The sequence below is a fragment of the Lissotriton helveticus genome, chromosome 1_1 (genome assembly GCF_964261635.1).
Source record: "Lissotriton helveticus chromosome 1_1, aLisHel1.1, whole genome shotgun sequence".
NCBI lineage: Eukaryota > Metazoa > Chordata > Amphibia > Caudata > Salamandridae > Lissotriton > Lissotriton helveticus.
The window spans coordinates 1,157,413,903-1,157,428,212 of NC_136057.1; the positions used below are offsets into that span (position 1 = coordinate 1,157,413,903).

At 45.1% G+C, this 14,310-nt stretch overlaps 1 protein-coding gene across 1 annotated transcript in view; it reads right to left on the reverse strand.

The window, feature by feature from the left end:
- ORC5 (origin recognition complex subunit 5) overlaps positions 1–14,310 on the reverse strand; it is a 401,683-nt gene that overhangs the window by 92,112 nt on the left and 295,261 nt on the right. The gene's annotated exons all lie outside the window — the stretch shown is intronic.

Consider the following 14,310-nt stretch of genomic DNA (forward strand, 5'->3'; position numbering starts at 1 on the left):
TGGGCTTTGGGAGAGCAAAGTGGGGTCGCCCGGAGCCAGGCTGTGGCGTCGGGCGAGCATCCGGTCCACAGGAGCACCCGTGTTGGGCCTGGACCACGTGCCCAAAAGGACGTAGGGGAGGGCTTCATTAAACGGCAGCAGGTGCTCCGAAGGGCTCTCCGCCAGATGAAACATCAGTCAGGAGATTAGACCTGACCGCCACCGTAGGAAGCTCGAAGTGGAGAGCCTCGGCCGCCCTACGCAGCACCACAGCGTATGACACTCCCCCCTCCATAGCCACGGTAGGAGGAGACAACATGCCACGGTTGGGTGAAGTGTCAGGACCACTGCCATCCCCCAGTTCCTCTCTCCAGTCCTGCTCAGTATCTAGCTGGTCAGTTAAAGGGTCACCTGACCCCTCCCAGTCCTCATCATCATCCTCTGGGTGCCAATGTTGTTCTGTTGTTGTAAAGGGACCCCACCAGTGAACAGTGGCATGAAAACCCCACCCGGCGCTGGATCCGGCGTCAGACACTGGTCCGGCTCCTTGTCCACGTCTTAGAAGGAGGCCGGGGGTTGACGCCGACCGGGGAGCCGACTGGCGCCAAACGCAGTAATGGTGCCGTAGGAAGTGGCGCCAGTGGAGGAGTAACAAGATCAACCGGTGCCGATCCGGATCCAGGCCTGGATCCAATGGGGGCCTGCGGCGCCGGAGCCGCGGGCAGAGAAGGCCTTGGCCGACCCAATCAGTTTCGCAGGAACCGAAGGCGCGCCAGCGGGTTCAGGCCTGCGGAACTGGGGCCAGAGCCGCTGGCAGCGAAGATCTAGGACCCCCAACCGAGACCACAGGGCCTGAAGGAGAGTTGGCGGGGATGGTCTGCCCAAAGATGGCATGCATCGCTTCGTACAACGTACGAAGCTGGGCGGGGGTCACTCCGGGTCCTGGAAAGGGAGGGAAGCTCGGAACCGATCCTTCAGGCTCCACGTGCACGGAGCCGCTGGAGTGGCACCACCAGTGTGCCTCGTCGGAACGGCCGACTGACGAGGAGCAGTCGAAGAGCGACGATCCTTTGACATCTTCTAATGCTTCGACTTACCCGACCCCGAAGAATTTGAAGATTTCGAATCGGACTGGTGGTGGCTCCAACGGCGCAGAGCTGACGGTCGGCATTCAAGCAGCTTTCGGGACGGCTCCCACAAAGCCTTCGGCATCAACAACTGACAGTCGGAGCACGACCTGGGGTCGTGGTCGCACCCCAGGCAAAAAGAGGCACACGGGGTGCGGATCAGTTACCAACATCAATCGGGTACAGCAACCGCAGGTCTTAAAACAGGGCATACCTCATGCACCTGTTCGGAGTCGGAGACTCGAAACAAGAAATCGTCAAAAGTCGAGAAAAACGTAGTCAAAAAATTAGTGAGGTACCGCTCTTCCCGGATCTGCGCTGGTTGGCGCAGAAAAAGAGAACTGACGTCAGCACACGAGGGCGGCGTCTAAGTAGCTGCTGCAACGTCATTCCGGCGACCACGACGTCGACGACGGATGGGGAGCCGACCGATGCCACCTTCCGACGTGCAGAGGTACTGCTAAAGAAAAAAACTTCTGGATCCAGTCTGACGCCTGGGGGTAATTCTGAGGTAAGGAATCTATAACTAACGTGTTCCTTTCAGATAAAGTCCCAAAGGAAACTGCTTCATGGCATGGCCTAAATACACAAGCAGAATGAGAGTCTGATACATGCACATGCATCCTGCTTTACAAGAAAAGGTTAAGTCAAAGGCTCCTGAAAGGGAACAGGCATACTGCTGAAACTAATTTTCAGGTCCAGTCTGCCATCTGGGGAACTGTTCTAGCTCGCTCTGCAGGGAAAAGTATTTACTCAAAGTGAGCAACACAGACTTTTACCATGAATGGAGCTCGTAACTGACCAGAAGCCTGCAGCCCTGCAATGTAGCTGTGTGTAGTTTAGGACCAGTGACTATGGGAGTCTAGACCCAGATTCAAGGTGAGAATAGATATTTAGATCACTGCCGTGGCTACTTGCCATGCCTATGCCTGCCCCTATACCTCTCTGCCCCCTCCGCCTAGTTATTGCAGTTTTATTTTGAGTTTATAAGTTTACATACATGTCATTGCAGGACTTGAGAATACAATACTACTGGATAAGATTTATATCATATTTTAAGCGCGGTATTCAGCGAATTGCCCTTTATGTTACAGTAATATTTGCCTTCAGGATTCCCGGTCCAGGGATTCTCTTGTTGCAACTATAATGTTATATTGGTAAAAAAATACAACACAAATATATATCTTTTTTTAAAGAACCAATATTTTCCAATTTAACTTTGGTTTCTCAGTTGGGTTAATTCGTGCGGCTTGAGGAGAAAGTAAACAACTACCCAACTTCTAACATCGGACTACACTCCAATAAAGTTATATAACTTCATGTACTTGATAATTATACACAGTGAAAGAAAGATGAAATAACAGTTACACGTGCATGTTGTTAGGCAATGCAAAATAAATCCAATCGATTAGAATTGGGAATGCCCCCCCCCCTCCCCCCGCCCTGCACATGTAACGGTTCTATGCTTGTTCCTATGTTTCTATAGGTCTATGTAACTGAATGTCCACACACCACCTCTAAACGTGATCAGACTGCCTACCCATGCAGTGCATGTGCTCTACAGAACAGGTCTACACATCTTTCAATCACAAACTTGAATAGTGTGGAAAGTGCTGTCTCAATGCACACCAACCCAACCCTACCTCCAAGTGGGGCAGCCCTCGCGTCTCTTGCCCCGATAGGTCAGCTCCTCTGTGGCTTGGTGGCCTCCCTCATTTCATCCGTGTCTCTCAACACGGTCTGTCCGCCATACTAGGTGATGGGATCTCAATTTCGTAAGATCACCAGCTGCCTCAACACAAATGTGGGCTTAAACTAAAGAGGAAGGGCTCAAAACACAACCAACCGAATCTATAACTGAAAAATGGATTTCACAAGGAAGAAAATGGGTATTCAAAATAACCCGAAAACGTAACATTTTCACTAGTACAAAACAATACTTCGCTGGGGCCCTAAACACAAACTCTCCAAAACACATTAAAATCCATTATCTTAACTCTCTCTTAAAAACTAAAATAAGAAATGGCAACATCTTCTGCTGACAGCTGCACTGCAAGGATTCTTTAGGGAAACCATATTGTGCTAAGTAAAGTGCAAACAGCAGCTAAACCTGTGAACCTGCAAGTGTCTGCTGGTTCAAAAAGAGAACAGGATACAGAGAGGGTCCCCGACTAACTAAATATGATTGGAGAAGAAGACAGGGAATAATCACATAGCAAAACAGAACAAAGACTTCTCCAAATCTCATCTCAGAAAACGTTATTTCGGCTAAAAATGGCCATAAAAGCACAAATATAAAAACTACATTGCATTGGATTAAAAGGAGTTAAAAAGTGACATGTAAAACATTGCATTATCATAACCAGGGCCCTCGGAGAATGCAAACCAAGGAGATAAAAACATGTATTATAAACAAATGCCATAATAAACTCATTTGGCCTTCTAGCTCACCCCCCCGGCCCCACATTATTGTTTAGTTAAGTGAATGGTAAAGTGCTTGCGCAACATGCTGCCTCTTCGGCGGATTGCGATTCCATTTTCCTTCTGCCTCAGGCCTCAGCCCCACGATGTTGGTTAGTTACAGCGGTAAAGTGCTTATGCATCATAATCACAAATGAAAAGTTTAAGTGCTTGTGCAACATAGGGGCAATCTTAACGATTACTACATTGTCTAGATATTGAGTTCAAGTTCAAAAGACCTTTATTCGAATTTCATAAAATTCATAAAAGTACCACATTAAAAACAGTTCAATTACATGACAAATTTACAAAGTTCAAAATTATTAAAAATCTAATACAGTTCTCATAAGACTATTTTCAGGGGTTTTCCATCATTTTGCGTACACGTGTTACAAGTCTCAAAAAAGTGCTAGTGCGATAGATTAATTCATCAGTGTCCAGGGAAAGACTCCCCTAATGAAAGGGGTCTGTGTTTTCTAAAATAAGGAGTTAAAAACCAGTTAATATATTTTAAATAAAATTTACAGAAGAATAAAAAGTGCAAATCATTCTGTTTACTGATACCATCACACGGGCATGGATTGTAATCTATTGTATGCTGATAGCCCAAGGGAAAGCCCAGTAAAATTTTTACTGAACCCGCCCTTAGCCGAAACAGCAGTGATCTCTCCCAGTTAGTCATGGATAGGGTGAGGTATGGTACAAGTGTTTTCCTGCTTAAATCATTCCTCATGTAACTCGCAACAGTTGATTTAGGGGTTTCCCTTTCCAATCGTTCAGAGTTATGAAGTGCGTACAGTGCTTGTTTAACCTCAATTTTATCATTTGGTTCAATCCTGCTTGGGTCGGAGAAAAGATCTTCCCTGTTCACGGAACTCAGCGTTTTTAAGACTCCCGCAGGCCAGGGGATCAACATGCCATGGTCACATTTGAGACAATCTTTTATAATATTTTGTGTTAAAGTGGCTGAATTATTCCTCCAGACCCTGATCCAGAAAAGAGCTGGTCTAGATCTAATAAAATCACATACATAAGGGAGATTTAGTTCCTCGTGGCAAATAAATGCAGAAGTTGAGATTGGGGCACCCAGTATTTTCCTGCAAAATCGACCTTCTCGCTGGATACTGGGATTTTTTCTCAGTCCCCAAACCTCAGCCCCGTATGTCGCTACCGGTAAGCACTGTAACCTAAAATATTTTTAAATGGCTCTAGTGGCACCTATTTTCTTTGGGCGAGACAAACTCAGGATGTGGTGGGTGGCTTTCGAGAACTTGCCCATGGCGTGGGCCGTATGCCCACTCCAGGAGCCGTTCGCAGCGAAAGCCAAACCTAAGTACGGGAATGTAGTTACAGATTCTAGTTTATCTGTCCCTATATGTATGGTGTTGAGCTTTCGTTTCCCGAGTCCACATGGCATAATAAAAGATTTTTTTAAATTGACGTGCAGGTCTAAGCCCTCCATGTGTTGGACAAAACCTTTAACAAGTGAGCGAAGGACATTTGGTGTTCGTCCCATAAGGACCGCGTCGTCAGCGTATAATAAAGCTGGCAGTCGTTGTCCCTGGATTATTGGAACGTCACTAGTCACTTGTTTTAGGGTTTTGGCCAGACCGTTAATGTAAATAATAAACAACAAGGGTACTAAAACGCACCCTTGTCTTACCCCTCTGCCAATATTGATGGGTCCTGAGACTTCTCCACCCATCCCGATCCTAACTTGTGCTTTGAGATCGGTATGGAGGTACGCCAGGAAATTAACAAGAGCCTCGTCCAGTCCGTAATTCAAAAGAATTGCCCATAGTTTAGATCTATTCACAAGATCAAAGGCGGATGAAAGATCCATGAACGCAAGGTAGATAGGGGACGATCGAGCAACGCTGTACTTATCAATAATCAGTTTCAGGTTCAAGCATTGTTCAACCGTCCCCACCTTGCTCCTGAATCCCATCTGACAAGGGTCCAATAGACCCGTATCTTCAGTCCATTCTACCAACCTATTATAAATTACTCGCCCCAAAATTTTTAAGGAGTTATCCAAAAGGAAAATCGGGCGGTAATTCACTGGGTCCGACCTCTAGCCCTTTTTAAAAATTGGAACAGTCATACTAGTGGCCCAAGTTGTGGGCATAGACGCTGTTGGTAGGCTATTGAAAACATTAAGGAGGATTGGTGCCCATAGATCCGGGCTATATTTAATTATATCTATGGGCAGTCCATCCGGACCGGGAGCCTTGTTTCCTAGGCTCTCTTTGATGGCTATCTCAACCTCATGGAGATCTATCTCTAAGCCGCGGAGCTGACCAGGGGTATTGCTACTTAGTTCCTCAAATGGGGGCAGCGTAGATTGAGGAAAAATGGGCCTCCCAAGAGCTGCTGGTTATATTGCAGCTAATTGGGGTTAGTTGTTTGCCCATTTCTCGCATTTTCCTAACGGCTGACCAAAAGGGGCCGTTGCTTTTCAAATTTGCGCTCCCAACTAGCGACTCCCATTGTTCTGTTAATAGTACTGCCTTCCTTTCAGCTATTTTGAGTTTATAGAATTTTCTGGCTGCCTGTACCTCCATCAAGCACCTTGGTTTGGTGGTTAATGCCCTGCGCAGTTCTCGGTTTGCTAATGAGCAGGCAGAGTCAAACCACCTTGGTTCTTTCCCTTCTTTTGGTAGTGGAACTGACAAGGAAGTTTTTATGGCTAGGCACAGTTTGCCAAAATCATCAATTATCCTATGGCAGTTCCCATCCATTATTAAGCAAGAGTTAATTAACTGGGGATGTTCCCTATTTACGCTTTCCATTATCGCCCCACTGTTAACTCCCCTTCCATTTTAGACGCAAGAGTTCATATGAGGACCATATGTAGGCGGGACATGTCCTTAATCTAATCTAGCAACAATAGACAATCGACGAAAGAGGAGATAATCAGTATCCATTTTGATCAATGTAGATAAAAAGTTTTCTAAAAAGTTCTAAGATGCTTGCTTACAATTTACAAAGATACCAATGAGAACTAGAAACTACGTCAGTCGTGGGAGGTATGGTACAGTGTGTTGGCCCATGCTAAGGTGTTGACTTTAAAATGGCACTGCCCACACACCACATTGAGAATAAAAAACGTGCAACAGAAAATACAATGGGTGGATGTGTAACATATTTCAATATCCTGTATGCCTCTCTACAGTGTTCAACTCCCAGATTTCTACATATCTGACAGAGCCAGCATGTCCTTGCCTTCTTAGAACCATGGCAGATGAAAAAAACATGGATATCTGTCTCCTCTATATTGCTACAAGCTGGGCAACATGGTTCAGGTCTGACAGCCCATTTACTAGTAAATGCGCGCAGTGGGAGCACTCTGTCTGAATTGGAGATATAATTTTTAGGCCAAAAGTGGCTGGATATCATCCAAAACTAGTTCTAGACTGTATTGGTCTTTAATTTGTAGAAACTCGAGTGTTAGGCGACCAGCTGTAGAATTAGCTGTGGCCTGAGTTAGTTTGTGCTCCCTTTAGCCCTCCACTAGGGTTTTCTTGGGGATAACAAGGTAGGATTCTTCTGCATTAGTCCACAGGTTATGTCTCCCTATTGCAGCACAAGTATTCCTAATGTGTACAAACCAGGCGAGTTTGCCCGCACCCCGGAGCATCAGCACTTAACTCAGTTATTCTCTATAAGTTGACAGTTCAGGGGTGCTCCACAAACGACGCCAGAATAAAAGAGGTCTAAGGGCGGCTTCATCAGAGATGGATCTAATCCCCAGGTCCAATCTAAGTGGTGTAAGAGGGGAGCAGCTGGGGGGTAAGACCAAGAAGTTACCTAGCAAAGGAGTTCTCAGAGTTTACCAAGGAGCCCAGGGAGCGATGGCCCCAGATGTTGGCACCATACAGCGCAGCACCCCAAGCTTGAACTTTATAAATTTCAACTGTCAGGCTTAGGATTTTTTGGGAACAACCCCTGTATACCTTAATAAAGCCCCCCATAGATTGTGCTAGTTTTAAACTTGCCTTTTGGATTTGCACTCCCCAATCCAGTTTTTCTGTAAGCGTGAAGCCAAGATATTCAAAGATGGAGACCCTCTCTAGTGGTTTTCCGTCTAGACTGGGATTGGGGCGAGTACTCGAACTTCCATTGAAGACCATATATTTGTTTTTTTGTAGGTTGATCTCCAGGCCCCGTTTTCTGCAGAAAGAACTAACATTTTTAAGGAACTTCTGGATTCCCATGGGTGATTTAGACAGATGGATGCTATCATCCGCGAACATCATCGATGGGATTTTACGATTTGCAAGTTTGGGGGCATCAATGTCTAGCTATGTGTTTAGTGACTCAGCTAAGCCGTTGGATAAAAAGGCAGAAGAGTGTCGGGGTCAAGACGCAACCTTGGCGTACACATTTCTACAGGCAATGTGGCAGTTAGGTTGCCAATTTTCCCATACCCTATTTGGGCATAATTCCCTTGGTGGAGACATTCAAATAAGTGGCATAGATAGGGTGGAACACCCATGTCCAACAGGATGGCCCACAGTTTCCCCCTCTGAACCAAGTCAAACGCTGACTTAAGGTCTACAAAAATCAGGTAGAGGCTGCCACCCTCTAGAAGTACACACTTCCAATACAATATAACAGTTGGAGCCCAAAGTTTTGATCGATTGTTGATTTCTTAGCTCTAAACTCAGCTTGGACGGGACTAAGTACTTTGTGCTCGTCCATCCTGCGCTGTAACTGTCTAAGGAGGACGTGGGCGAATAATTTTTGACTTACGTCAATAAGACTAATTGGACGGTAGTTTGTGGGTAGAAGTGGCGATCCTTTTTTAAAAATAGGTATAATTTCAGCCCCAGCCCAAGTGGTAGGTATTGTCATTCCACAGAGTATGGCATTAAATAAAGTGCACAAATAGGGGATCCAAATAGCGGGTTCTGAGCTAAACAGATTGTCCAAATCTAAATTTTAAAAAACAAATGTTTATAACGAACATAAGTTACAAGTCAGACCAGTAAATTATTTATATTCTATTCATTTTCGATTCAAAAGATATATATTTTATATATATTCTATTTTTTATACATATAAAATCAGAATTCATAGTACATCTAGTTGTTAAAATAGCTGGACATGATTGTAATACAAATTTAGTGAGAACCACACAGAAGAAAAAGAACAAATAATGCAATAATTCTATCTAAATACAGAACCACTAGCCATAACTTATAACAATACAGTGATAAAAACATACATCAAAAAGACTATAAATCACAAACATTGTGAAACATGAAAGTCAAAAAAGAGTAAAAATTGTTGCTCATAACTTATTATAATGTAGTGAGAACGATGATCCAACATGTATAAAACCATATATACAGAAATGCGCATTTCTGTATATATAGTTTTAAACATGTTTTACAGAAGTCTTTGTTCTGTTTTGCTAGGTCAAAAATAGGCCAACCCACAAGTGGCATGCCATTTACAATGATCATAGAAAAAAACAGCCCTATGAGGAGTGTGGGAGCGGATGAACCAACAACGGCCACGTCGATGGGTCGCGGGTCCGGAGCTTTATCACCGATTAATCGCCTGAGCGTCTTTTTGAAAAATGCTCATTGGGGAGAAAAGGATACAACAGTTTTAAAACTAAAAAGCGAGCCCAGGCTGTGCAATGCAAGTCTCCAGTAAAGACTGACTGATAAGAACATAGGGTTTGTACTTGGAAACCCAATTACTGCGGAGTTCTTCCTTAGGAAATCAATGGACAGGTGGTTCTAAAGGATTAAGAATAAAAGCTACCTGTCCGAAATACTAAATAAAGCGTACATTGACATATACCCACTAACTGGTGGGAGGGCGCAAATAAGAAACATTAACATGAGGATCATGCGTCTCTACATGCCAGATTTAGAGAGCAATTCCAGATAGAATATTCTCTCTCAGATAACAATGAAAAAAACACCTGAGCTCTGTTTTTGATGCCATCAAACAGTTAATTGTATTTACTTCTTTTCACTACTTACATTGGCTTGAAGCATTCTACTGAAAATACATCAAGTTAGAGAAATGCCGAACGTTGCAGGTGAAGATCAGCAAATAATTCGCAAATTTGTGTTGATTATATCCCAGAGAGCCACTTTACCCAATGGTACTCAATTTACGTTCGTACACGATTAGCAATTGACTGATGCAACACTGCCACCTGCTGTATACAAGGAACACTTACATTTACATTTTAGAATGTCCAATGTCTCAGATAAACATCACTTGCGCAGGTATTGTTGTTGGGGGACTGTCCAGCACAGAATTACGCACTCATTACACAATCACTAAATTGTTATATATTTATCTTGGACGGTCATAAGCAAATTAATCAGCACACGTCCAGAAACCAAAACCTCTTCTACAGTGCTTAATTGAGCCGTGGTTTCAGGCGCTAGGCACCACCACTTAATTCTCAACACCAGCACTAATCACAGTCCACCACATGGTAGCGCGGTCTGTTTACTTTGAGATGAGCACAACAATAGTGTTTAGTAATTCAAAATACCTTTAAAATGACAATTCAGACTGACCCATTCCATTCTTATAGCTTTGGGTGGCCTGGAACGGTCTGAATGTGTTACACTTGTGTGATGGTTAGTAGTTTTACAGGGACTATTATTGCTAGCGCTGGCAGGGGCAATGGGTGGTGCAGGCTGCAGTGAACTGCTAAGAGGGGGCCCTACCACTTTTTTTTTTTTTTTAGCAAATTAGCACTGCCTTCTACCATGGTTCAAAGAATAAAACTCAGTGGCTCCACATTAGGTACTGTGGCCCCTTATTCGAAAAGTTTTTTTTTCTGTACGAGTGAACTGCTCCAGGAAATTCAAGGCTAGGTCATGGGTAAGGTTTAAGTCACCTCTGCTCACAGGACAGATATCGTAAAGCGAACCCTTGTGTATTCGGTTTCCCTTCACTCGAGTATAAAACGTGCATGGAAAAATTAAGGGGTGAGATCAACCGAAGTGCCGGGGGATGTGAGAGAAAACAGAGGGACACTTATCACTGAAAGGTGGTGGTCAATTAGACAATTGAGCAATTGGCGCATGCAGACCCCTTGAAAGCAATAATTCTAGTGTATGCAAGGCAGTAACAATGAAAAATTTGCTAGCAATGGTACAGAAAGTTTCAATTCTATTAAAGACACAGAGGCGAGGATTAGGCTTTACTTTCTTCACATTTTATTCCAGCAGCCTTTTTACAAAAGGTATTACAGTGAACAAACTACATTTCCCATGGAACATAGGGAAAATCAGTGGGAGAATCACTACAGCCAATGAGGAAGTCTCTGCTAGTATAACTGTCCCCGCAGATAATCCTTCCTCTTTCTTCGATCAGCATTCAGATAAGTGCCTCGTTATTGTCAAGTTGCTCGAGTTTTAATAGCGTGTGTTTTCTCTAGCCGTAAGAGTGTTCTGTAGCTCGTGGCTCAACCTTACCCATGTTTATCAGTTGTGTGCCTTCACGGAGGTCTCTACCAAATGCTTTATGAGTTTTTTGCTCTACAGGTGACCGCGGAAGGCTCTTCGCTCCTGCGTGGTCTTTTTCTTGCCTCGCTCGCTTACGCGGTGGGGTCCGCCGACTGCTAGGGTGCCCCGCGCAGTCCTGTTGGGGCGCCTAGCGTGTCTCTACCTCCTGCTTCCCCGGCGCATGTTTCTTTCACCGAGTTCTGAGAAGCAGGGCCGGCGGAGGTGTCAGAGGGGAGGGGGGGCGTTTCAAAAGCTTGTTACCTGTTCACAGGTAAGGCCATTAAAACATTGGAACAATCCCAGGCAGGTTATTTTGACATTGTTTTGCCTAGTTTTTAAAGGGAGCAAGTCCCACAGCCATACCCCTACATACTTCTTATTAAAGGGGAATACGCCCTGGTACAGGGACAGAAAGTCAAGTGTTCCACCTTAAAAACAGTTGCCCTACATATATTAAAGGCAAAGCCCCAAGAATGGAGAGCTTTGAAGGAGAGGAATATAAAGAGGAGGAAGTTACCTACCTCCCTATTGAAGATCACTTCTGCGAGGTAATGGACGCTTCTATCATCAAAGCAGTGTTGCAGGTAGTGGCCCCCCTGTAGAAGAGACTCAAGGCATTACAAGCTCAATGCCTAAAACCCCTTGACAAGAGGGAAGGCGCATCATGGCCACTAGCCCCTTTACCTCCAGGGAACCCTACCACTTCTAATGTAGACAAATGCAAGCGCACAGAGGGTTCGGAGGTAGATCTGGAAACTTTTGAACATCTAAAGAAGGCGTTTATGGACGCCCAACCTATCCAGGAACCTTCGGGTCATGGTGCTTCTGTGGATCCCTCATTAACTTTCCCCCAGAGTGCCGACGGGGATGACTCCCCTAACACCTCAGATGGGGACCATTCCAGACCTCGGCATCCAAACACGTCCCCCTGTCGGACTTAGAACTACCAGGCTCAAACCCGGTCGCAGCAGCGGACCTACCAAACCCAGATGACCTGTTACACCCGCACTCTGCAGAATGGTACCCAGCCCCCAAGGTGGCGTCTTGTATAACAAGCAAGCTTAGAAACTCCTTGGACAAGGAGGTGAGGAACTGCCTCAAAGCAGAATGCCCTCAACCACCTTTGGAAGGGAAGGTAGGCCTAACCCTGAAGATGGATGCGAAGATGGCCACCTTCCTCACCAAATTCGTCTGTGACCCCAAGAAGGGAATTGACAAGTCCTGGTGTGCCTGTCAAGCTAAATTATTGGACGTGGTAGGACCTTTTGCCAAAATAATGGATATGGCGGAGGATGCCAATGCTTCCTGTTCCCCAATCTGTCCAGAAGCCTTATCTAGCTGGGCCCAGTGGGCAATAGTTTTTCTTGGAATTGCCAACTGGGCGATCTCCACTGAGCGACAAAGAACCCTGCTAATTAAGATAGACCCAAAGCTGGGAGGATCTCTCCACATCAGAGGCAGGCACAGCCTAGGGTAACCTTTTTGGGGACCCATTTATCCCGGAGCTACGGAAATTTGTTAACACATTCAACGCCCTAGATAAAGCCCAAACGTCCATCAAAAGAATTTTTAACCCCGTGTATTTACCAATGCTGACCGAGGAAGGGGTGCTCGTCTGGCCGCTATCAACAACAAGCCTCCAGAGGAGGAGAATTTAAGCAAGGCCAGTACCAGGACTCCAGTAAATTTGGGAACTTCTATCAGACCAGGACCTACGCCCGTTGCAGATGTGCCAGAGGTGGCCATAAGGGCCACAACAACTACAACAATTCACAAGGTGAGAACTCAGTGGTAGAAGGTCTCCAGCTTGGAGGTCGTTTGGTGGCATTCTGGCAGAATTGTGAACCCTGGCCTTCAGATGCTCGAGTCCTTCAAACGGTTCAGGGGTTTCAAAGAGTTCTATGGGATCCCCCTCTCAGGTCCACGGCCCCAGACCTGTGGTCTTGTCACAAGATCAACAAGCTTTGATCGATTTAGAGGGTACAGGGTCTTTTGGAAAAGGGAGCTATTGTACCCACGTCCAGACACTCCAACGGGTTCCTCAGCATCACTTTTGCGGAAAAGAGTGACGGAGGCCAAAGTCCGGTGAACAACCTAAAAGGAGTTCAATGAATGGCTCCTCTATCGTCATTTCAAAATGGAAGGTATTCACCTCCTTCAGGATCTTCGGAGTAAGTCGGACTGGATGGTCCGTTTGGACTTGAAGGACTCCTGACTGTTCCAGTTTTCCCTCCTTAGAGGTGTCTCCTGCAATTCCAGTGGAATTCTCAAGTATTCAATTTCTCTTCAGGGGTGTGGAATATTTGCAAAAATTTACTTGTCCAAGGGACAAAGTGCTACAGAAATCTTGTCTTGTAATGAAACCCACTTGTCCCCATTATTACCTAAATAATTTAGATGAAGCAGCACACTTGCTTTATTATTCAGGAACAACCTCCTCAGTAAACTTGCCCTCTGTTTCTGCCCATCAGTTGTAAGCAACCACACAAATACCCTTCCAGCAACCTATAAGTTTCCACATTCCGCTCACCATAGATGCTAAACTGGTCCCATTTCTTCTTAATTACAGTCCATAACCCTTCCACGGACTCATCATAGGCTCCAGAACCCTTTGCTTCTGATCTTTCACACTATAAGCTTTATTCCCTTACCCATTTCTCTCAAAACAGACTGAATAGTGTTTTTCCTCCACTCTCTCATTGCAGGCCACAGGTTCCACGCCCTTTCATCTACTACACACATTACAGGTTTCATGCTTGGCTTCTTGCATCCACCTCACTACATGTTCTATACCCCTTTCATCTTATCTCCACACCAAATCGCTCTATTGTAGTTTTGATAAGTGCTTTAAATCCCCTGCCGTCCACTCTTTCACAACAGGCTACCTGCATTTCTTAAAACAGTTTGCGAGTTGTACTTGGCTAACAGAAAAGCTGCCAACAATCAATACCTCTTCACCAAACCACTCTCCTTCCTGTACCCCACGAGCCCTGAAATCTGCCCCTACAGCAACCACAGTCCTACAGACATGCTGTAAATGATGTGTTGATCGATCTGTTTATGCCCTCCAATATAGGTGTTGCACTTGGCCCTTTTTGCAGGGTCATCCCTGAACTTTTTGCCTTCCTCCTATATTTTGTCTGACCTGTTTTTGTTGGTTTTATGACTCTGGGCACTTTACCACTGCTGATCAGTGCCAACGTGCATATGCTCTACCTATTGTAAATTGATGTATGGATTAGTGACTCCATGAT